Source organism: Lissotriton vulgaris, chromosome 10 (genome assembly GCF_964263255.1).
Source record: "Lissotriton vulgaris chromosome 10, aLisVul1.2, whole genome shotgun sequence".
Taxonomy (NCBI): Eukaryota; Metazoa; Chordata; class Amphibia; order Caudata; family Salamandridae; genus Lissotriton; species Lissotriton vulgaris.
Genome location: NC_141698.1, coordinates 211,482,947 through 211,509,008, shown reverse-complemented (window position 1 = coordinate 211,509,008; position 26,062 = coordinate 211,482,947). Strand labels below are relative to the sequence as shown.

At 43.3% G+C, this 26,062-nt stretch overlaps 1 protein-coding gene across 1 annotated transcript in view; it reads right to left on the bottom strand.

Moving 5' to 3' along the window:
- MINDY4 (MINDY lysine 48 deubiquitinase 4) overlaps positions 1 to 26,062 on the bottom strand; it is a 718,486-nt gene that overhangs the window by 52,110 nt on the left and 640,314 nt on the right. The window lies entirely within an intron of this gene.

Below are 26,062 nucleotides of genomic sequence, written 5' to 3'. Positions count from 1 at the left end.
CCTCAGGACTAAGGTGGACTTCATCCCCAAGCAGCAGTGCACCAGGAAGTGTGTTTGCAGGGTGGTGGAGAAAGGGGGCATTGTTTCGGTCCACCTCTCAGCAATCCAGCTGTGTGGGGCTTACTGGAGGAAACAGGAGGGCTTGTTGGCCCCCAAGGACCCTCAAGAGGCAAGGAGACTTCATACCCACCCAAGAGCATGCCAGGAGGCGTGTTTGCAGAGTCGTTGAGAAAGGGGGCATGGCCTTCGACCACCTATCAGCAATCCCACTGTATGGGGCTTACTGAAGGTAACAGGTAGGGTAGTTGACCCTAAGCAACCCTAGCAGCGAAGGGGACTTCATCCCCAACCAAAAGCGCACCAGGAAGCGTGTTTGCAGAGTGGTGAACAAAGGGGGTGTGGCCTGCTATCAGAACTCAGCAATCATACTGTGTGGGACTTACTGAAGGTAATAGGAGGGGTAGATGGCCCACAATGATTGGTAAGAGGTCTTCAGAGGCCAATCCCCCATTGTCCTCCACTTTGCAAACACGCTTCTTAGCACACTACTGGTTGGGGGATGAAGTCCACTTTACTCCAGAGGGACCTTGGGGGCCAAGAAGCACTCCTGGTACCTCCTGTAAGTCGTACACAACGGAATTACTAAGTAAGAGCTGGTCGGATGCCCAGAACCCTTTCTCCATCACTCTGCAAACGTGACTGCTAGTTAAAAAACCTTAGAAATTCACTGAAATAAACACAGGTTACAAGGACGTTATAGTTAGAAATTAGCATTTAAAAAAAAACTTAGAAATTCACTGAAAAAAACAAAGGTTAGAGGGACGCTATAGTTAGTCTGACATTTCCCTTGTACAAAACCAGTAAAATTCAGCCGTTATAGTTAGCTGAGATAACTATCACTCGCGCACCCGCAATGCACTGCTTATGACCTCTTATATTACATCACTCATGAAATGGTAAGTGTGAGAAGTTGGCCTGGTATATGCTGTCTACTAATTAAAGTGGGCACCTTGCACCAGTCCAAATGACTCTTATGATGTATGAGGTCAAAGATAACCTTTAGAAAGCTATCCTAGTGGTAGCTGTGGAGAGCAGCCTTCACGCTTAATCTTGAAGGAATGTAATGCTTGTTTTAACAGAATATCACCTTTAGTATTAACTGAATGAAAGGAGAACCACTCAGTAGTTATAAAAATATGAATTTATTTATATAACAATCTCTAGTAACCTCTACACGAGGATACAACACAAAGCAAGCAATACTGTAGCAAAGAAACAGTTGAAAGTAGCAAAATACACGGTGGGCTCCCGGGGGAGACCAAACTATAAACTAAAATAGTGGTATAAGAACCATGACAGGTGACAAGACTGACTCGAGAACACGTAGAATCGCTGGGACATCAAGGAACCACCCAAGATGAGTAGAAAGAGACCCACGGAGGACAGGTGCAGTGTGTTAACACGACTGCGGGCTCCGTACAATTCTATGGGAACATCACGGTTAAACTTTTAAAGTTTAAGGACCCTTCACAGAGGACTTTGAGGAAATCCTTTGGAACTTAGGAGGTTGGAGAGCCACCGTGACTGTGGATACCAGAGTCTCCAAGCAACCAGGAAAGCCCAACAGAAATCAAGATGACCCTCAAGAGGACCCACAGGTTGAATGACCAAGAGTCGCTAGGAGACCTCAAGCAAGATCACAAAGTACCAGCCCACGGAGCACTCAGTGTGAGGAGGCCGGAGTTCTTTGGTGGAAATACTTCTCAGGGTCATGACTACACAGAGTCCAATGCACAAGCTCGGGAATCGCCAACAAGCATATGCACTTGCAAAAGTATGTAGTGCACAGGGGTTTGGGTTATGCAGTCTCCATGAGGGATACTTGCCTCAAACTTGGTGAGAGGGTAGTCAAGCAGAAATGGCCAGCGGTGAAGATTGTGTACGTCTGTTGGGGCGGGGAGTGATCCTATTGTGGACCTAGGGGACTGGGATCAATAAATGTTTATCAAGAGTAAAGGTACCCCCTATACCATGGATCAAAGATATTTTCAAAGAAGAAACGCCTCTCATTCGTTTTTCAAAGTGTCAACCTTTGACCAAAAATATCAATTCTTTAACTTGAATCCTGAAAACTCCTGCTACCATATATCAGTTAATATTATAAATTGTAATCCCAACTCAAGAGGAGACATAGATATACTTGAACTTAAATAGCATTATTGTTTTTTAAATTTCTTTTGAATCAGCTCAGCTTTTATAACAGAAAATATCCTGGCCCTTCAACAACCTTGAACAATAAACAGTTACCATGCAATACTTCTATCAATAGATATAGTAATAATTAGTAATAGTATATCAGCAACCGTAATAACAAAACTCATGACATATGACAAACTGTATCGCTTAAGGAATGTACGTCGGTACAAGCCATCATAATTTATAAACCACTAACTGAAATAAATCATTCACTCTAGAATTGTGTGTTTAATGGCATGTACACATCTCGCAGGGCGACTCAGCCTTCTATGCTTGTGAAGTTGATAGAAAAAGTGCACTTGAGTGTGGTGAAAGTAACACCATCTACTGGGAGATGCCATAGCCCTACAGAGAGGTGATTCTCTACAACCAACTCTAGGTGCTCTGCCTCACCCACTTAACTTAAACAAAGCTGGTTTTAAACTGCTCTTCAAGTATTTGTAATTCTATGTGTGCAACAGGAACAGACATACTGACTCTCCTGACCACGCAACAAAAGAAAAACATAAACTCAAACCAGCAGCATGTCTAGTTTAACCCCTTCCATGCTCATGACGAGCTCAGCTCATGATGAGGCACAGTGGAGCTGTGCTTATGACGAGCTGAGCTCGTCATGAACAATGGGGTTCTATCAGGATCGCACAGGAGGGGAAAACCATTAGCAGCCAAGGTGTTAATATGTACTGTTTCCAGCTCCCTACATTTACTGAGATTCTAACACCCAGAGATATATGGAATCCTCGCCGATGCTCCTTCCTGACCCTCTATCATACCCCAATGTGACTCACCTACAGCCCCCCTCAAGTTATGACTCAGGGCACTGGTCTCTTGCTACCATCTTCCTCACTCTTCCCCTGCGACTCTTCCTGTGGAGAGAATCAATTTCAATGTCGCCTACTCTTAACTCTATGGTTTTTACTTTTTTCCGACTCATGCAGCATGCTCCACAATATGCCTCCGCTAAAGGCCATAGCTTGGGAGTTTGCAACCGATCAGACAGTTATACTTTTGAGGAGGCCCACAGCAGAACTATCTTCTGCAATGCAAAATGTAGGTTGACTCATATCTAATTATAGTCATTAGGGAAAACCTGTCTATAGCAATGGCAGAAACATCCCTTCTATTATTAACAACACAAACAATACCGATTGCCAGACCAGCCCTGTCAGCTTGTCTTTAGTGGGTGGTAAGGGTTAGCAAGTTTATACAGTGCTGATTAATTCCGTCCGGCAAGGGGCGGAATTTATTGATAATTATGCATTAAAAAAGTAACACGGATTTGCTAAATTCCTCCAATTCCACCAGAAGATTTAAAAATTCTGCCCCCTTAATACTGACATACCCAGGCATACAGCAATGCAGACAATGAGACACCCAACCAAATATTAATGCATTCAATAACACACACAGGCACAAACTGATGCACACAATGACACACCCAGGGACTTACCACTGCAGGCGCTAAAGCACCCAGGCATACAGCAATGCAGACACGGACACGCCCATCCAAACACGTATTAATCGAATAAGACACTAAGGCATTCAGTGAAGCATGCACTGACACACCCAGGCATACAGCAAAGCAGGCTTTGATATACCCCGGCATACACCAATACAGACACTGACACACATAATCTTGCTCTAATGCATCCAATAACACACCCTCACACCCTGACACACACAGTGACACACAGAGGATGATACTAATTCATGAACTGCCGCACTTGGGCATACATTAATGCAGACACTGATACTGCCAGGCATACACCAAAGCAGGCACTGACACACCCAGTGAAACACTTATTCATCCAATAACACACCCAGGCATACACGCTTGCACAAACGGACGCACACAATATCCCATCGATACAGTCGCTGACAGATCAAAAACACAGAGTTAGCTCTTGTTTGAGTATATGGTGGTTCTAACAAGAGCCACAAGCAGATTTTTATTTTTTTCTTCAATGTTTTTTTTCTTCAAAAAGTGAATAGGGTAGTAAAAAGGGCAAGGTATGGGAAATACAAAGAAGCGACTGGCTTCACTCTTCAACAAACAGTATGTAGTCACTGAAAGCATAAAAACAATTAACAGCAATGATTCTTCACTGTATTCAAGAATGCACACCTAGAAGACACTTTTACAGCAAGCTAGTGACATTTCATGCAGTGAATAACCATATCCCTCAATTCCTCGCAGGCAGCTGCTGATGGTTCTCCCAAGGCTCCTGCTACAACTGCTTTCTCTAGCATTATCTGGTTGTAGTCCCTTCCATGAATTGTTCTATGTGCTTCCACATGAAACTTGTCCCATGTGAATACTTCTTTGCAGTGCCTCTAAATAACTGCTTGCCACAAATATTGCACTGCACACATTTTGTTGTTACCTTCTTTTCACTGGAAGATATAGTAAAGTGCTTCCACACATCACTTTCTTTTCTTCAAGGTGGTGTGTCTTCCTCCTCATCCTCAACAGGTTGTGGATGCTAATCTTGGACAGACGATGCAGCTTCAGCCATTGTGTAAAAGCAGAGTAGCACTGGTTTTCAATCCTCCTTCTAGAGACTTCACTGGCGAAGTAACAGCTTTTAGGTGCAGTTTTCCATGTGCAAGGGTGGGGTCTTAATGTATCCAATCAGAATGTAAGGTTTGGGTGTGTAATTGAGTGAATTCAAGAATCAAGTCCGTAAATTTGTGGATTTGTGAAACTTGTAAAATGGGTAACTTTTTTGAAAAACAGATATAAGGTAGTTTAAATATACTTGTAAATATGTTCACACTGATGTCAATAATGACAATGGAGTGGTGTACATATATGCAATAATTCATAAAATTGTCAGCGAATCCACAAATTCAGAGTCACAGAGTAATTCCAATCATGTGATCGGGAGTAAAATTCATAGAGAAGTAGTCCGTCTATGTTTGCTGACCCGCAAAAGTACAGTGGTAGCCCAAAAATATATATTTTTTTAAACATGTTTAATCATAATAAAAACACTTAATTTATTTTACATTAAATACATATGTGATGTTTATGTTTTTTAAACGTTTATGAAGATAGAATGTTTACAGTACAAAAAACCAAAATAAAATACATTGTAATACATTAAGTATTAAAAATAAACCTTATAAATTAACTAAAAAAACGAAATATTACAGGGACGTAATATTTTAGAATAGGAATTAGAAAATCCATTGAAATTCACTGAAAAAAAAACAAACGTTACATGGATGTTATAGTTAGGAAACAGTATTTAAAAAAGCCTTAGAAATTCACTGAAAAAAACCCAAAGGGTACAGGGAAGTTATTTAGGGTCCGATTTCACTTGAACAAAATCATAGAAATTCAGCAGTTATAGTTATCTGAGCGAACTATAACCCATGCCCCTGCAATGCACTGATCATGACGTCACATATTACATCACTCATGACATAGTCAGTGACATCACTGATGGCATCTTAAATGACATCACTGATGACATCATTCAGTGATTGTGAATGATTTCTAAAAGTTTATGAATGTTATACATATATACTAAGGTAACACAAAAGTTAAATTAGTATACTTTCTATACTACTACTAAGTGATTCCATTTTATTTTTTAACATAAATTATGTGAGAACCCGTGCGTATCTATGTGTGAGTGGGTGTGTGTGTGTGCCTGTATGGGTTTCTGAGTGGCTGTATCAGTGTATACATGAGTGTGTGAGTAGCTGTGTGGATGACTTAGTCACTGTGTGAATTTTTATTTTTATTTTTATTTATTTTGAAAGTTTTATATAGCGCGAACAAGATCTTTGCAGATATCAGAGCGCTTTACAAGGGCACGGGGGAAATGGAGTAATAGAATGTAATAGTTGAGGTAGTTAGGTACAAGGTGCATAGTTACATAGGTAGGTCAAAAAACAGGAGGTAGATAATAGGTGAGGTAGTACAAGGTGCATAGTCAAACAGTTGCGCCAATAATATAAAAGTACAAAAATAAGCATATACTTGTTTAAGCGTGCTACAAGTGTTTTTGGAGATAACATAAAGGTGGGCATAGTTGAGGTAGATGCGTGCAGGATGTATAGTCACACATGTGCATCAGTAGTACAAAAGTAGGTATGGTTGAGGTGGTGTAGGTACAGTGTGCAAAGTCAGACAGGTGCGTTAACAATACATCAAAATACAAAGAGGGAACATATACAATCAAATAAGTCATGATACAAGTAGTACAGGTAGACCAAGGGGAGCGGATTCATGAGAGCTACAGGATAATAGATCATGTGTATTTAGCCATGAGGATCGCTTTTACTTCTTTCTTAAACAGTTTGTTGGAGGAGATGAGCCTGGTTTCCGGAGGGAGTGAGTTCCAGATCCTGGGTGCCATTCCTGAAAAGGACCGTTTATAGGTTTTTTCCTTCCTGTATCTTCGAGGTTTCAGCAAAAGATTGTTTGTGCTTCTAGTAGTTCTAGAGCCACCCGAGATTGTCAGCTTTTGAGTGAGGTAGGCGGGTGAGTTCATGTGTACAGCCTTGTGAGTCATGCAGGCGATTTTCAGATGTATTCTGGCTTCAAAAGGTAGGCAGTTCAGGGATTTAAAGTCAGGGGAAATATGCGAGTGTTTTTTTGAGCCAGTGATGAGTCTCGCTGCAGCGTTAAGGGACGCTCTTAGGGGTGCCGTTGTAGTTAGGGGGAGCCCGCAGAGGGCGGTGCTTCCGTATTCTATGTGCGGGATGACTATAGATTTACTGCAGTTTGGAAGTCTTTGGCTGGAAGGAAGGCTTTAAGTTTTCTCAAGGTATTGATTTGGAAGTTCGCTCCTTTGGTTGCCTTGCTGATGTGCTGCTGCATGTTGAGATTGGCGTCAAGTGTTATGCCTAAGGATTTTGCTGAGTCTACGACGGTAGGTTGTACATTTAAAGCCGTTAAGTGCTTAAGCCATGTTTGAGCCGTAGAGATTTTTGCGGGAGGTGAGATCAGGAGGAACTCAGTCTTCAGTGCATTGAGTTTGAGGTGATTCTCTGCAAGCCAGGATTGGGTGTTTCTGATTGTGGTGTTCAGAAGCATGATGTCCTTGGGGGATTGTATTTTGAGATAGAGTTGGGTGTCGTCGGCATACATGTGAAAGTGAACATTGGATGTCTGTAGCAAAGTAGTGAGAGGTTCCATAACTAGGTTGAACAGTGTTGGGGAGAGGGAGGATCCTTGGGGGACGCCTAGCGATACAGGTACCGGAGAGGACATCAGGTTGTTGCTTTTGAATCTTTGTGAGCGGTTGTGTAGAAAGGAGGTGAACCACTTGAGAACAGTCCCTGATATGCCCATTCTTGTGTTTAGCAGTTCGAGTAAGTTCTCATGTTTAACTGTGTCGAATGCTGAGGAGAGATCCAGAAGGATGAGGAGGCAGGTATCATTTTGGGTTAGGATTTGGAGGGCGTCGTCCACAATGTGAGTCATGGCTGTTTCGGTACTGTGCCCTGCACGGAAGCCTGACTGATGAGCATTGAGGAGATCAAACTTGTCTATGTGTTTAGTCAGTTGTAGCTGTACGCATTTTTCCAACAGTTTAGCGAGGGTGGGAATATTTGTAATAGGGCGGTAGTTGTTTAGATCAGAGGGGTCTGCTGTTGTTTTTTTTAGTAGAGGTGTGACTTGTCCGACTTTGAGGGCGTCAGGGATGGATCCTTGTTGAAGAGAGCTATTGATAATTTTAGTCCAGAGTGGGAGGAGCAAAGGGGTAAAGTCTTTTACCGCGTTTGCAGGAAGGGGGTCAGTGAGGTGATTGGATGGTTTCAGGGTGCTGAGCAATCTGCCAATTTCTTCTTCGGAGTAGGTGCCAAAGGATGACCATGTAGCGTTGTTCTTTGGTTCAGGCGCTGCTGTGAGTTGGGGGTTGGAGTAAAGGATTGCGTCATTGAGGAGATCGCTTCTTATGTTGTCGGTTTTTTGGTTAAAGAAAGCAGAGAAGTCTTCACAGGAAGGTGTGATGCTCATGGGGCTGATTGTCTGGGGTTGTTCTTTGGATTGTGTTCTGATTAACTCAAACAGTTTCCTTGGGCGGTTTGTTGCTTGGGCGAGCTGGAGGCTGAAGAAATCTCTTTTTGAGCGTTTTATTTTTCTGAAGAAGGCGTTTCTCTGTTTCTTCAGGCTTTTTAGGTGCAGTGCAGAGGGGGCTGACCTCCAAGTGCGCTCTGCCATTTGCATGGCCCGTCTATCCTCATTGAGGCTCCCGTCATACCAGGGGTTGGAGATCTTGGACGAGACTCTTTTCAGTTGCAAGGGTGCAGCCTCATTGATTATTGTGGACATAGCATTTAGATAGTGGTCAGTCAGGTGTTGAACGTCCGTAGCGCCGGACGGGGGAAGTAGGAGATTGCAGCTGTTAGGCGGTAAGGAGTTTGGGTTGAGTTTCTTCATGTCCCTTTTCCAGACTTTGGGCTTAGAGGGTTGCACTGGGTTAAATTTAATTTTTTCATTGATAAGGAAGGAGACAATATGATGATCTGACCAGTCACAAGGTTGGATTGACTCCAGTTGAATAGCGACCTCTTTGGAGATGATAAGGTCGAGGATAGAACCTTTCTCATGGGTCGGGCTATTGCATATTTGGGTGAGATCAAGGGCGTTGAGGAAGCTTTTGAGGCTATTTACCACTGTGTCACTGCTGTCATTCCAATGGAGATTGCAGTCGCCAAGGAAAATTAGGGTGTTTTGCCGTCCTGAATTGGTTGATATTGTGTCCATGAGTTGTTGGCAGAAGGAGAGCTTGTCCCCAGGTGGGTGGTATATGATGTGAAGTGAGCAGACCGGTTTGCTTTCGCTGATGACATCAAGGCAGAGGTATTCACAGGAAGTAAGAGAAGGGGCGGACGCTTTAGTAACTGAGAGGTTGCTTCTGTAGATACAGGCAATTCCCCCGCCTGTCTTTTTGGGCCTGTCAAGTCTAATGATACAGTAGTTGGGGGGGACTAGGATATCCAAGATAGGTGTAGAAGAATCAGACAACCATGTTTCAGTCAGAATGGCCAGATCCGGTTCCTGAGACATGATGAGCTCGGCGACCCCCGCAGAATGTCTTTGGGCCGATCTGCAATTGAGAAGTATGCATTTGAGGCTAGGGGCGCAGAGGGTGGAGGAAGGTTCTATAGCGATGGGCACATTAGTGAGGTTGTTGGGGACGGCGCCTCTGTTGTTATCCTTTTGGTGCCTGAGGGGGTTAGAGATAATCGTTGGGATGGACAGGTGGTTGGTGGCTAGGCGATTTTGGGGGGCCGGGAGGGGATAGAAGTCCGGTGTGGGGCGTGTTGTGTGGAAGGCGAGTAGGCGGTGAGGAGGAAGTGTTGTTAGGTGTAGAGGGAGTATAATGCGATTGCGATTGGTATTGTGATTGTTGGTATTGCGAGAGGGGATAGAAGTCCGGTGTTGGCCATGTTGTGTGGTAAGGTGAGTAGGAGGCGCGGGGGAAGTGTTATTAGGTGTAGAGGTGGTGGTGGGAGGGGGGTGTCTGGGGTGTGTGATGAGCAACTCTTTGATGGAGTGTAGTTCTTCTTTCAATTGGAGGAGGGAGGACATAATCATGTCCAGCATGATGTTGGGCGCGGAGTTGGGGAGGGGCGATGAACCTGCGAATAGGTTGCTGGAGACGGGTGGGGATAGGTGTGCGGAGGTGGAGCTGGTGAAGGGGTTGGAAGTGTTAGAGAGAGGATAGGTGTTAGGGATGGTGTTGGCGTTATCGGGAAGGGCATCAGTGCTAGGGGGGAGGGAGGAACGGGGGAAGTGAGGGTGTTCTGTGTGTGGTGTGGGGTGGTGTGGAGGCTGGTGGTAGCGGGGGAGGAGGTGGGATAGTGGGGGGTGAGAGTGGGGGGTGAGAGATTGAAGGAGGGGTGAAGGCTAGGCGTGACGGGAGTGCTAAGAATGGGGGCGAGATAGGCGGAGAGAGAGTAATGTTGTGTGGGGAGCAGTTGGGGGAAGAGGGGTGTTCTGAGAAGATTGATGTGGAAGACGGGGCGGGAATGCTAAGTGTGGAGAGGGAGATAGGCGGGGAGAGAGACCTGTTGTGTGTAGTGCAGTTGGGGAAGGAAGGGTGTTTAGAGAAGATTGGTGTGGAGGACGGGATGGGAGTGCAAAGTGTGGGGGGGGTATGGGATGATGAGCGGCGAGACGAGGGTAGGTAGGGGGGATGGGGGAGCGGGTGGTGTATGAGGGGGCGGGGTCTCTGTCTGAGATTGAGGGGTGGGGCGGGGTAGCTGCAGCAGGTGCGTAATTGCCTGTGGTGCTGGGTGTGAGGGTGAGGTGAGTGTCGTTCTGGTGCTGAACTGGGTTGGGGGTGTTAAGGGTGGGTGCTGTGCCGTCAGGGGTGGTAGGACAGGAGGTGATATGAGTGAAAGTCCGAGGATTGGATAGGTGCTCTTTGAAAGTGGGGAACAGGTTGTCAAGTAGTTCCAGGTTCCTGTCGTCGATTGAAATAGGAAAATCCCGTTGTTGTAAATAGTGATGGTGGTTCTGCCTGGGAAGAGTTGGGATGGTGTGATGGAGAGTGTTAGGCCATGGGTGGATTTCCTGGTGGTGGATACGTTGAGTAGGGTGAGGAACGCTTTTTTCCATTGAGCTCTGCGTGTAGTGTGGAAGATGATATCGGTGTTCAAGGGTCCATTGACCGATGAGAAGTAGGTGTCGGCAAAGGGGGTTTCTGGGTGGGACTTAAGGAAGTCGTGTTTGAAGCGTTTAGCGGCTTTTTTGGTGAGCAAGGGTGGGTAGTTGATTTTGTATGTGTGCTTGCCGATGAGATCCATGTTGCAGGTTAAATAAATGTGCTGAATGCACGCTACAAATGCCAACAGCAGGTTACACGGCTCCAAAGTGCCCCTAGGGCGCCACCGTGACATTAGTGCGCCTACGTGACACTAGTGAGCGACCAAAATACTTGAGGTAGCAGTCGGTAAAATACAGGAGAGGAAAGTGAGAAATGGGTGCAGGTTGCAGCGTTTTGCAGAGTAGTGCAGAATACAATTGTAGGTATAATTCTGATGAAATATAAGAGCAGAATACATATGCAAAGCAATCAGTTACATGAGACAGATAGGTGTGTACCACAATACGGTAGTTGAGTTTGGTCTAGGGGTGGTGAGTTCTTAGTGTCAGTTCATATAGTGAGAATTAATGAACAGTCCAGCGACAATGACTAGTCCAAGATGGCCACCCGAGAGAGAGACTGGACAAAATGGCCGCCACATAGGTGGGAAAGAGTCAGTAGTCCTCTGTTTATTGTGGATGCTTTGTGATCAGGGAGGGCAGTTTCACTTTCATGCTAGCCCAGCTTCTAAGTTGCTGTGTGGGAGTCTTATCTTGCAGGAGCCTCGTGGGCGCAGGAGGTGATTTATTGCCTTAGCTTTTGGGCCCCCCGCCATTTTGAACAATGGAGAGTTAAAAATGTGTACTGGCAAATTCAAATAAATACCTTGTTTGAGCTTAAAGTATGCTTAGCTCTCGCGGATGTCTTTAGCATCTGGCTCCATCAAGCCTCCATGCACGCCTGAGGAGCCTCGATCCTCTAGTGCCTGTAGTTCACCCGGTCCGCTGCAGCTCTTGATCCGCAGCCCTTTCCGACTCACCAGGCGCCGACGCTTGGTTCCAGCTTGCTCCCTCCGCTCCACCACTGCAGCTCCCAGGGCCGTGGGGCAACACTCACACTCGGCCCCCGCTCCCTCCGCCAGTATAGCTGTATAGGTGAGTGACTGGGTGTGTCAGTTGGTATATGGGTAAGTGAGAGGCTCTATGGGTGGGGGAGTGGGTGTGTGAATGACTGTATGGGTGAGTGAGTGAGTGGGTGTATGAATAGCTTTATGAGTGAGTGACTGGGTATGTAAGTGGCTGTATGGGTTAGTGAATACGTGTTTATGTGGGTATTTGGTTGAGTGAGTTGGTGTGTGAGTGCCTGTATTGGGGAGTGGCTATCTGTGAGAGTGGCTTTATGGGCTAGTGAGTGGATGTGTGAGTGCTTGTATTGATGTGTGATTGGGCATGTAAGTGGCTGAGTGAATCTGAGTGGTTAAATGGGTAAGTGAGTGGCTGTGTTGAGAGGCGTTATGGGTGACTGAGTGGGTGTGTGAATGGCTGTACAGTGAATAAGTGGGTGTATGAGTAGCTGTATTGGGAGAATGTAAATGGCCATATACGTGAGTGAATAGGTGTGTGAGTGACTCTATGGATGAGTAAGTGGTTGTGTGAGTACTTGTATGGATCAGCAATTGAATATGTGAGTGGTTGTGTGAGAGGGTGTAGGAGTGGTTGTGTGAGTGGTTCTGTGGATGATGTAATCAGTGATCTCATCAGTGATGTCATTCGAGATGTCATCAGTGATGTCATCAGTGGTGTCTCTGACAATGTCATAAGTGATATAATATGTGAGGTCATAGGTAGTGCATTGCGTAAGTTATAATTAGCTCAGGTAACTATAACTGCAGATTTTCTATGGATATGTACAAGTGAAATCTGACCCTAATGATAATGCCCCTGTAACCTTTGTTTTTTTCAGAGAATTTCTAAGGTTTTTTTAAATTACTATTTCCTATCCGTTACGTCCCTTTTACCCTTTGTTTTTTTAGTGAATAGATAGATAGATAGATAGATAGATAGATGGATGGATAGATAGATAGATAGATAGATAGATAGATAGATAGATAGATAGATAGATAGATAGATAGATAGATAGATAGATAGATAGATAGATAGATAGATAGATAGATAGATAGATAGATAGATAGATAGATAGATAGATAGATAGATAGATAGATAGATAGATAGATAGACACAGAGCCAGTCTAAACTTATAGCTAGGATTTCTCACTATGAATAACTTTGAACCCATTTGACAAGTTTCCACAAACACAAAATTTTATGATGATTGGTCAAGGGGCTGCAAAGATAAAAGGGAGTGTCCCAAATGTGCTTTTCCACCAGTGTATTTTCCATAGGCTTTTGTATCTCATGTAGCTAGAAGACAGCTGAACGGATTTACATGAAATTTGGAAAGATTAGCCATTATGGTGCGCAGAGAATCATTTGAGTACTACATGTAAGTAGGGTAAGTATTTTTAAGTTATAAGGAATTTTAACTTAGTGAACTTTTGTGAAGTGCCGCAGTACATAACAAGGACAAGTCATTATGTGGTTTTATTTATTTTTATTTATTTATTTATAATGTTTTATATAGCGCGGACAAGACCCGTGGGTATCAGAGCGCTTAACAAGGAAAGAATTACATATATAGATAATAAAAGCAGTACTAACAACAAGAGAATAGTGAGGTAGAAGGCAATATACTGTATGGTCAAGAATAAAAATATATATTCATATTGACTGCGCAAATTAACATTATATGGCGGGCACGGATTGGTTTGTGTCATGGTAACTAACCATGCCCGTTGAGGTAGGGTTATAAGGCATTCCAGTGCATATCCATGATAATAAGTATAAATAAATCAAGTGTGGTAGAAGTTATATATAATAATTGTGATAGATAGTTAAGGTTCCACATATATGGATAAATAAATCAAGTGAGATAGACGTTATATAGTATGACTGTGAGATATAGTTAAAGTTCACACATATATGAGGTAGCAGTGATGTGTCAAGCCTCGGCTTGCGCACGGCAACAGTTCATTGTCCGATGAAGATCTTCCCATTTTCCATGAAGTGGGCGGCTCTCAGTTATCGTAGTTGATCCATTCCAGTGATCCTTAAGTTTCTCTAAGTAGGGTATTTACTCATCAAGTGGCTCTTCAGTTCTCATTTGAATGTTACTGTATTTTGAATCTTCCTGATGTTAGGAGGGAGTGAGTTCCAGATTCTGGGGGCGGCTCCGGAGAATGCTCGGTTGTAGGTCTTTTTCTTGTGGAAAAAGGCTGGTCGTAATAGCAAATCTCCTGCGCTTCTAGTTGTTCTGTTACCTCCTGAGATCATAAGTTTCTTGGCTAGGTATCTGGGTGTGTTGTAGTGAACTGCTTTGTGTGTAATACAGGCCATCTTCATTTGAATTCTGGCCTCGTAAGGTAGCTAGTTTAGTGTTTTCAAGTGAGGCGATATGTGATCGAATTTCTTCGTTCCCGTAATGAGTCTCGCCGCTGCGTTGAGGCAGGCTTTTAGAGGTGCTGTTGATGTTTTTGGCAGGCCCGCTAATGTGGTGCAGCCGTATTCGATCCTCGAGATGACTAGTGATTGTATAGCCAGTTTTAGGTCTGTCTCGGTGATAAAGGGTTTCAGTTTCCTTAAGTAATTCAGGTGGAAGCGGGCGCTCTTGGCCATTGAGTTAATGTGGTTTTTCATGTCGAGGTTCTTATCTAGTGTAATTCCTAGTGATTTGGCAGAGTTAACTAGAGTCGGGGTGCAGTCAAGCGCTGTCACCAATTTAGTCCACTCTATGACTTCAGATTGGCTCCTCGTCGGTGAGATTAGCAGGAATTCAGTTTTCTGGGCGTTTAGTTTCAGATGGTTCATTGTTAACCATCGCAAAGCACTCTTTAGTGTCTTGTTCATTAAGTCAATATCCTCAAGGGAGGCGATCTTTATGTATAATTGCGTGTCGTCCGCATACATATGATAGGATACCTGTGATTTTTGAAGGATCTCCGTGAGAGGTTCTACATATAAATTGAATAGATCTGGGGATAGCGTGGAGCCTTGTGGAACCCCTATTGCGTTGGGGCTCGGGGAAGAGATTGCTTGGTTGACTAGGAATCGCTGAGTCCTGTTCTGTAAGAAAGAATTGAACCATTTCAGCACGTTTCCAGACAAACCCATCCTGTCTTGTAGTCTAGTCATAAGCACTTCGTGCTTTACCGTATCAAATGCTGATGATAGGTCTAGGAGGATCAGTAGGCAAGATTGATTTCGGTCTAGGGCTTGTAGGGCGTCATCGACAATGTGCAGGATCGCAGTTTCGGTACTGTGCCCTGTCCTGAATCCTGATTGGCAATCATCCAGTAACGAAAATTTAGCGATGTGTTGACTTAGTTGGCCCTGCACGCATTTCTCAATGAGTTTAGCCAGTAGAGGGATGTTGGTCACTGGTCGATAGTTGTTCGGGTCTTTAGCATCAGCTGTCGGTTTTTTGAGGATGGGCATCACCTGCCCTGTTTTGAGACAGTCAGGGAGGGTTCCTTGTGTAAGTGAGGCGTTTATTATCTCGGTCCAGATCGGAACTAGAGTGTGGCTGATTTCTCTTACACACTTTCCTGGTAATGGGTCTTGAAAGTGGTTGTTCGGTCTAAGTTCCGCTAGCGTTCTGGCGATCTTTTCCTGGTCGTATAGTTCAAATGTGTCCCATTTTGCCTTATTTTTAGTTTGGAGGCTCTCTGGTGAGAAATTGGACTCGTTACTGGATGGAGGCAATGCCTTAAGGTTAGTTGCTGCAATTGTGAGGTCATCTTCAAGCAATTTAGATTTTTCCGTGAAAAATGAGGAGAATTCCTCGCAGCTTATGGGAGTTATTGTATTCTCTAAAACCGTTTTGGCTAGTTTATTAGACTGTTGTTTTAGAATCTCGAAGAGTTTTCGTGGTCTGTTTCTGGCACTGTCCAATTCATCCCTGATAAATTCTTTTTTGGAGTTGATTATTTTTTTGTTGTATTCTTTTCTTGTTTTTCTGAGTGCTTTCAGCTCAGGGGAGGAGGGATGTTGTCTCCACCTCCTTTCGGCCATTCTCAGTTTGCGCCGGTCCTCATTCAATGATTCATTAAACCAAGGATTTTTTGGTTTCTCTGATACCTTTTTCAGTTTTTGGGGCATGGTGTCGTTGACGATATTACCGATTGAGGTTATGTAGTGATCCGTCAACTCATTGACCTTTTGCTTATTGTTGGGTGGCTTCAGGTCTCTCTCACACCTTTTAACCAGTAGTTCAGTGTTAGCCTCCTTTGTGTCACGAATCAGCTTCTTGAGCTTGCGTGGTTGCACGGTCCTACCCTTTGTCATTGTGGGTATCGTGAATGTTATGATGTGATGGTCAGACCAGTCGCACGGGTCTATAGCAAGGATAGATGTCTCATCCTTTCTTGAGATAATCCAGTCTAATGTCGCTCCTTGTGAGTGAGTGGGTTGGTTGCAAGCTTGTACAAGCTTTAGCTCATTGAGGAAGTCTTTAAGTGAGTTGACCAGATTATCACCGCCGTCATTCCAATGGAGGTTAAAGTCACCTAGGAATATGTTATTGGCGTCCGAGTTAGAATTGGTCGTTATGATCTCCATCAGTTGTTCTGTGAACTTAGCGTTCTCTCCTGGTGGATGGTAGAATGTATGCAGTTTGCAGCTTTGATTCTTAGGTGTTCTCACATTAAGACCAAGGTATTCACAGGATTCTAAGGGGTCAGATTGGAAATGGCAGACCTCGATCTCCGACCGGTGAATGCAAGCTATGCCTCCTCCCACATTCCTTGGTCTGTCTAGCCTGACGATGTTATATTGTGGCGGTACTAAGAGATCCATGGTAGGAGATGATGATTCATTGAGCCATGTTTCCGTGAGGATGGCCAGGTCAATTTCCTTATTGATGATGAGGGTGGCTATGTCTGCTGCATGTTTATTAGCCGAACGACAATTAAGTAGGAGGCAGTTCAGGGGTTTCTGTGCTTTAACGAGTTTTCCATTATCCGATTCGGATGCAATAAGTTGAATATGTTGTAGATTTTGGTGGATTGCTTTCCTATCATTCTTTCTGGCCGTTCTACTAGAGTCAATAGGTACAGTTTTGATATTTTCCTCCATACTACGTGCAGGTTGTTCATAGGACCTGAGTAAGGCCCGAGTTTCTTCATTCGACAAGGGCTTTGTCCTGTTAGGTCTGTTGTGTCTAAATACCAGATTCTAGATGTGTGAAACCTTGGTGTGCGTGCTTATCGTCATCTCCCAAATTTTTCCAATTGTCTGTGAGACTTTCATCGAGTTATGCGCCAGGTTATCTACAAGTTTCTGTAACTCCTTGATTTCTTTCTGTGTTCGGGATGAGTTCTTGTGTGAGGTAAATCTGGCTGGATGAGTATTGTAGTTTGCTCTTCTCTGCAACTGATATGATCTCATTCCCACAAATCTTTCCTTGGTAAGGGGTGTTTTTGTGGATAGGGATCTGTAGGGTTCCGGTTTCGAATCCGAGGGAGGAACGGGAAGGTCGGTATCATCCACTTTGTTCATTTCCTTGGCTTCATAGAGGGATTCGCTTGGAGCTGGGGTATACCCTTCCAGCGCAGTGGTGTCATGCATTAGCGGCACCCGTTCTTTCCTTGGGACCTGATTCTTCACTTTGTTTCCAAGGTTGGTGGCCATCGTTATCCTTTCTCTCTCAGTCTCTGGTGTTATCATCGCATTTACGGTTAAATCTTCAGTGTTAGCGGTTTGGTTGTTCTGGCCATCTGATGGATTGGTGTCTCTAGTATTGGAGTCGATGTTTTCAAGTGTGATATCTGGTTGTGTCACGTATTGTTGAAAGTTTGGTCCTTCTGAGTAGTCCTTTAAGTTTTGGAAGGTTAGCTCAGAGTTCTCGAGTTCTCTGTTGGTTACTTGCATCATTTCATCCTTGTGGGTCAGGCTCTGCTCTTCATTAGCCGGATTGGAAGACCTCCCTGTTCTTTCAGTCCTATTCTCCAAGGTTACCTTCTCAATTTCCGCTATATCTCTAAGGTTGGGAGTTTGAGAGTTGTTGCCCCCTGGTTGGAAGGTGTCCCTAGTTGAATTGACACTGTTGTCCCGCGTGACTTCATGCTGGGTCATGGGTAGTTGGTATCTTGGTCTCTCCAGAGATTCTTTTATTATTAGGAAAGTCTTCTCAAATTCCTCAAGGTCCCTATTGGCTGCTTGTATCAACACTATTCCCGTTTTATATAACGTGATGCATAGTTCAGCATTGCAGCTTCTTGATGGGGAAGTCAAGATTTTTGTGCCATGAGGGATGTTTTTCATATCTATTATGACCAGCATTTCTGTGAGTGCATTGCGCCATTTCGCTGTTTTATTTGTGTGAAAAGTCAAGTCATTCATTAAGGTGCCTTTAACCATATCAAAGTATGGGTCGGCGAACAATATGTCCGGGTTTTTTCTCAGTGTGTTATGTTTGAACTTTTTAGCAGCATTTTTGGATAGAGTCGGAGGATATTTTATACTCTGTGTTTTAGGGCCTATTGTCATTCGGCTTCTTACATCCATTACAATTGCTGTTGTCAGACTATGAAGACTTGATCTGAGTTGATCAGAGTTGATCCCTTGTCAGTGAACAATTGGTAATCCCAGTATTGGCAGATAGATCACGTACCAAATTTCAAAATTTCGTGGAGGGTGCAGATCCTCTGTTGAACTTCAATTATACCTTTCTAGTTCCGTTACCATGTCGAAGGAATTAGTTTCACTATCCCTTAAAGAGTTAAGAGCAGTCTTGTGTGGGACTAGCCATTACAGGATGTCCGTCGTGTTAGTATCTATTGTTGTTCTGTGGGGGAGGGCAATATCTAAGTTTTCACTTCTGCAATAAGACCACTTTCATTTTGTAATATATCCAGCCCCCTTTCAGTGATGTATTGATCTATCCCGTGGTCTAATTATAAATAATCTATCTCAGGTAGCACATGTAGATGTTTTGCTGGCGATGGGTACACAGACCACTTTCAGTTTCAGTGCTCCTGTGTTGGGAGCGATGGGTACGTAGTCCCCTTTCAATGTCTATGCCCCTGTGTTGTTGTTCTTAGCTGGCTATGTATCAGTAAGTTGGATCATTTCTTTCTCCTAATTACGCGTGGTCAGTTTTTGCTCTACACATGTGCTTTAATGTCATGCCCCCTCCGCTGTTCTATCCAGGCTGTGTCTCTAGTCAGTGATACTAGGCAGTAGCGCGCGGATCGTGTGAGAAAATGACTTGTCTTAAGTGGCCGCCATTTTATAGTCAGGCGTTCCGCTTTCTCATTCTCCTCTTAGTTCCCCCGGGTTATTTCTATGATTGTATTGAAAAAGGGGGGGGGGCGCGCGATCGGGCGCGCGATCGGGCGGTATCTTGCCTGTCGTTTTCTGAATGTTGCTCCGCTCCTTCTCGGTGCCGTGTTCCGCTCCCTCTCGGCGCCGTGGCCGGAATTGTGCCCGCAGTCCTCGAAGTGCCGTCTCATATCCGCCTGGTGTCCAGCGCTGGAGGCATGGTCGCGGAAGCCCCCTCTCCACCAGCGCCGAGTTGGATAATAACTGCCTTTACAAAAGCTAAAGGCAGTCATGCTGGTATAGGTACACTTTGCCTGTGTTCTGCGTTTTGCTCTTAGATGTAGGTAAGTATTAGGTTTGACATTTTCCCCTACCTATCACCACTTTCTTAAGGTGAAAATAGGCAGGGATAATATTTATACATGTCTATATTTTAAAAAATTGGACAGAGTAGAGTGGTACTACCTCTACTACTAAAAATAAATGGGAACAAAAATATGTTAAAAATACAAAATGCACGGTAGTACCCTATATTTCCCAAATGTAGGGTACTACAATGTATTTTTAATTTTTAACATATTTAAATCTTCACTAAAAAGTTTACAAAGTACAGCAGTAACACCCACAAATTACTGCTTACATGAAAGTCTTTTTTACAAAATGAGCAGTTCTACATAAACTGTTCTAAAAATAAATATGTAGAAAATTATAAATACATTTCTCTAACTATTAACACTTTCATAAAATATTAAAGCGGTAATAGGTAGGAAACAACAATAAAACCTATTTGTTGCCTAGATCTAAGAACATAAATCCTGAACACATCGAAACGCTAACAAAATATGCTGAAAATGACATGGCTGCCTTTTAGGTGTGGTAAACACAGCCATTAGCCAATCACATACTGCCTCATCATGCACATGTGTTGTGATATCCTGGGGACCTATCACGCTACAATATATAACTAAGGGCCAAATACTCATTAAGTTAACCTTTGCCTTCTCCATGCACTGATTCTATCGTTCTATATTTTCTTTCTTATACCATGTAAAATAATAGTATTTACAACAGTATGACATCGCAACTTAAATCTCTTGTGAGAACACAGAGCATGGTAGAGTGGCAAGTTATAGTTAATGTAGTGTGGCTGCCAAGTTGAATACACTGTGCACCCTCCTTTATTTGCAACTCGGGCTTAGTATATGGGACCATCAGTTACTTGATAAAATTTTGTATAAGGCAAGGACTAAAACATTTAAACCTGTCCAAATTAATCTACTTTACAACCCCACCATCAAGGCTTCTTATAGCAAAGACAAAAAAGAGCGAGTGCAGTGAAATTACATTTACAATATGTGATCCCAGGGCAAGGACTCCAGAGAGTTCTCTTGTATGTGACCATAGCCAGGAGTTCCCAGAAAGAACTACCATTCCTAGATGGGACGGGCATGGACATAGCATCAGCAGGATGATTGTGGTGTGATATCTTGATCAAGGCGATGCATTTTTTGGGATTGATAAATCAGTCTGGTAGCTCTGAGAATGGTCTGCTAGTTCTGTGTCTGTTGTTCTCATGTCACAAAGAGGTTTGAGATTTGAACTGGATCAGGATCTTAAATATATTTAGTGACCAGTTTCTGCACCTACAGAAGTACTTCTTCAATGGGTGAAAATGTACTACTTTTGGAATTCACAAATATTGGCAGTAGTAGGTTTGGAGAGCTGCACCAGTCTCAACTTTACAGGCATACTACTGGCAATCACACACTCAAAAGGTGAATGAATGAATGTTTGCTGCCTGCAGCCTACTACTTTTTTAGTTGGGGAATTTGAGATTCACACTCCTGAACATCATTAAGATATGCCTCTGGCTGGTTGTTTCCTTGGGTGGGGTTTCCTTGGCCGATGGCTCCATCACATATGCTAGGCCACTAAAGAAACCAATATGTGAAATATACATCCAACTGTTCACTGCCAGCAAAGTGCAGCCTCATGGTACGATGTGGGGACTATAATACCCAAATGGTCTGACAATTAATATAAAAAAGACAAAGATAATGACTATGGGAAAAGGGAAGCCTAGGATTAATGAGTGGAATATTAACAGTATGATAATTGAAAATGTGAAATTATACAAATACCTTGGAATCATGTTTGACGATGGTTTGATTTTTAGACAGCATTTTAATAGTCTTGAAGCTAGGGGTTGCTCTCTTGCATTTGCTTTTAGAAAATTAAGAGACAAACTATTATGCCCCAATTACGACCATCTGATAAAGGTGATGCGAGCAAAATTAATGCCATCTTTGGAATATTGCTCATTCATCTTCAGGGGCAAAGACGCCAAAGTGCTCGATGATATAGAGATTAGAATATATAAAACTGTTTTTAAAATCCCCAAATATATTAGTCGAGCAAACATAAGACTGGAATTTGGTTTGAAAAAACAATCTCTGGCGCGTCAATCTACATTCTTGAAGTCTCTTTTAACATTAGTCCGTTCAGAGGAAGGCTCACTGGCAAAGTTATGCTGGCTTGAAATCTCAGAAGGGGAATATTCAAAAAATTGGCAGCTGTATTTTAATGAATGTATAAGTAAATTTGATTGCTCTAATTTGGCTGATGAACTGAGGAGCAGGATCGTTTTTAAAAAAGAGATGAATCAAATGGCTGCATTATTAACGACTATAGCGGACAAGGAGAAATTAAGAAAAAGAAGTCATTTCTGGACAGTTGCAAACTCTTTCGGTAGGCTGTCACCTCAATCTTACTTGTCTTATCATTTAAAACCTAGGCTTAAGAATAAATTTATGTATTTAAGGCTGGGAAGATATCCGACAAAGGATGGTATACCAAAATGGGAAAATCAATGGGAATCTAGCATCTGCAGGCTTTGTAGTCAAAGGGAGGAAACACTAACACACATCGTAACCTTATGTCCAGCTTTGGCAGAGGCTCGGAAGTTGATCCTAAAACCAATTTTTAATGAATTAGGAATTAGAACATGCAGGCAAGCAATTATTACCTGTTTGAGTGGGGCCAATATCAAAGTTACCTACAACTTTGTTAAGTTCATTATTATTGTTGAGAAGAAACTTAAAGACGAAGAACAAGTAAATAACGGTTTATTGTAATCCAAAGTAAAAAAAAAAAAATAAATGAAACCTATTTTAGGAATTGTTTAAATCAAAATGTATGCCAGTTGAAGGGTCTATTAGTTTAATTTACTATAGTTATGCATATTGCACTTTACTATAGCTAGCAAATGGAAAATAGCAAAAAATGTATTATACTAGTATTTCCTACTGCTAACACTGTCATTTTAAGTTAAATGCTGCTATAATAGTGATTGCTGCTAATATATTGTACTCTAGTTAATACCTGTATTTTAATAGTGTGTAAACGCTTAAACATTATTATGGAATTGACTGTATTAATGCAATTTTAGATGATTATTTTAATATGATTATAACTTTGTGCATAGTATATGTTTGTTTATGTGAGTTGCTTTTATCTATTCTTGTTTGTAATGATTTTAATTAATCAACAAATAAATAAATACTACTACTACTACTACTACTACTACTATAATACCCAGTCCTCCATCATATGCTGACTTACAACATTTGGTTAGTGATATTCTAAGGCAGGCTTCTCCAAAGTCAGTCCTGGAAGGCTGGTTCCATGCAAGATTTTTAAGATATTTAAATTTATCTAAATGGGGATATGCTAAAAATCTGGCATGGATCTGACCCTCCATGGCTGACTTTGGAGAAACCTGTTCTAAGGTATCTATCATTCCATGGGAATGTTCTCATAAAAGATGATAAGGCAGGAAGAGAAAAGGGGTGGTTTTGTAAAGTATAAAGGGTATTGGTGAAGGTAATCATTTTCAGTAGAAAAGATTTTCCTAACATAGACAGAGGTAAAGACAACCAAGCTTTGAGAGTCTCTGCAAACCCGGTCAATCAATGTGAGGAAAATAATTTTTCGATCAACAATCATTTTTAACAGGACTCCATTGGTTTTTGCATTGCCATCTCGTGGCAAACACTTTCACAGAACCCACCTGGTCGTTTTTCCTGAAGTCAGAGGAAAATTCTATCAGCACGACAAAAATCAATTTTTGCAGGTCTGCATTTCTGCCCAGGAACTGTCACCCGTCCAACCCCCTGTTCTCTTCAGTTCATCAGAAAGCCACATGGCCCTCACCCCGAGTGAATGATTAATTTTTCCTCTCCTGCTCCCAGCCTGAAAAAACATCCTTGACACAGTGATCAGGTTATCTAGACAATGGTCTGACTGCTGGACTCTAATCAGGGTAAATAAACAAATGACTTGAAAGACCAGGCTTTGATCAGGCAATTGAACAATGACCTGAAAGAAAGAGCCCTGATCAAAGCAGAGTGGACAATGCTCTGTGTACCAAGCCTTGACCAGGTCACCAACTACAAGCATCGCCTTGATCAAGCTATCAACTACAAACACTGCCCTGATTGGACAATGGACTGACAGCCAAAAGAATGGTATGAGAAATGTATAAAAGGCTTGTAAGCTACAGAGTAAAGTAGCGGCCTCCTGGGTTTTGTCTCTGACTAGCTAGGGACTCTGTTCCATAGCGCGGGCTATTGAAATAAATCTGGGTTCCTCCTGCAGACGAAGGCTCCTGTGTCTCCTTTTACTACGTATGAAGGGTATGGAAGATTTGGGCGGTTCCCACGCCGCCGAGACCCTGTAAGTGGGTTAATCTGGTTCTTCAAATGGATGGATGTTATCCATCTAGGCAATGTCATTTTTATGTGTCGGTTGTATGCCGGGATATTTAATATTTCATGTGTTAAACTGCATGCCAGTGAAGTATGTCAAATCACAATATATATCTGAGGGCCACAGGTGGAGGAGTCTTCTCTGGGTTTAATTGAACTTCAACCTGGAATAACATCTGAATTTATCTAGTATCTGCATTACTGCAGGGCTCATGTATCTAAGGAGGTCCTTGGCATATACAAACATATTATCCTCAAACTCAGTGGTCAATCAATCGAAAGCCAGTAATCTGTGTAGCCTGTCTAATTCTTCTCCTCAAAGGTTCTATGTCCATGGCAAAAAACAGCTAAGACAGCGGAAATTACTATCTCATCCAATGTACAATAGGAAGGGGTCGGCACATGTCCAGTAAAGATATGGCTAGGCAGTTCGAGCTGGACTGTTCCCATGAGGCACAGGGTCAAGGCTGATTTGCATATGGCCATGTCTGAACTGGGGTGATGTGGAGTGCAAAAAAAACGACGGATTTAGGCCCAGATCTCTGTACTGGGGTGAATGTATGACATTGTTCTTCATTCTGTCCATCAACTGTTGGTTTTGCATTTGTCACCCCGAGTGGGATGGGTATGCTCAGACGTGAGTCCCATGCTCTCCACACCACTGGAGTCAAGCTATCCTGGCTGAAGACGGCTGATAGCCAGAAACCGGTTCTAGGATGCTTGATTCCGGTCCAGTAAAGACATGGCTAGGCAGTTCGGGCTGGATTGTTCCCATGAGGCACAGGGTCAAGGCTGATTTGCATATGGCCATGTCTGAACTGGGGTGGTGTGTAGTGCAAAAAACTATGGATTTAGGCCCAGATCTCTGTACTGGGGTGAATGTATGACATTGTTCTGCATTCTGTCCATCAACTGTTGGTTTTGCATTTGTCACCCGAATGGGATGGGTATGCTCAGACGTGAGTCCCATGCTCTCCACACCACTGGAGTCAAGCTATCCTGGCTGAAGTCGGCTGATAGCCAGAAACCGGTCCTAGGATGCTTGATTCCGGTTCAGTAAAGACATGGCTTGGCAGTTCGGGCGGGTCTGTTCCCATGAGGTACAGGGTCAAGGCTGATTTGCATATGGCCATGTCTGAACTGGGGTGGTGTGGAGTGCAAAAAACAATGGATTGAGGCCCAGATCTCTGTACTGGGGTGAATGTATGACATTGTTCTGCATTCTGTTTATCAACTGTTAGTTTTGCATTTGTCACCCCGAGTGGGATGGGTATGCTCAGACGTGAGTCCCATGCTCTCCACACCACTGGAGTCAAGCTATCCTGGCTGAAGTCGGCTGATAGCCAGAAACCGATCCTAGGATGCTTGATTCCGGTCCAGTGAAGACATTGCTTGGCAGTTTGGGCTGGACTGTTCCCATGAGGCATAGGGTCAAGGCTGATTTGCATATGGCCATGTCTGAACTGGGGTGGTGTGGAGTGCACAAAAAGATGGATTTAGGCCCAGATCTCTGTACTGGGGTGAATGTATGACATTGTTCTGCATTCTGTTCATCAACTGTTGGTTTTGCATTTGTCACCCCGAGTGGGATGGGTATGCTCAGACGTGAGTCCCATGCTCTCCACACCACTGGAGTCAAGCTATCCTGGCTGAAGACGGCTGATAGCCAGAAACCAGTCCTAGGATGCTTGATTCCAGTCCAGTAAAGACATGGCTTGGCAGTTCGGGCTGGACTGTTCCCATGAGGCACAGGGTCAAGGTTGATTTGCATATGGCCATGTCTGAACTGGGGTGGTGTGTAGTGCCAAAAAAACGATGGATTTAGGCCCAGATCTCTGTACTAGGGTGAATGTATGACATTGTTCTGCATTCTGCTCATCAACTGTTGGTTTTGCATTTGTCACCCGAGTGGGATGGGTATGCTCAGACGTGAGTCCCATGCTCTCCACACCACTGGAGTCAAGCTATCCTGGCTGAAGACGGCTGATAGCCAGAAACCGGTCCTAGGATGATTGATTCCGGTCCAGTAAAGACATGGCTTGGCAGTTCCGGCTGGACTGTTCCCATGAGGCACAGAGTCAAGGCTGATTTGCATATGGCCATGTCTGAA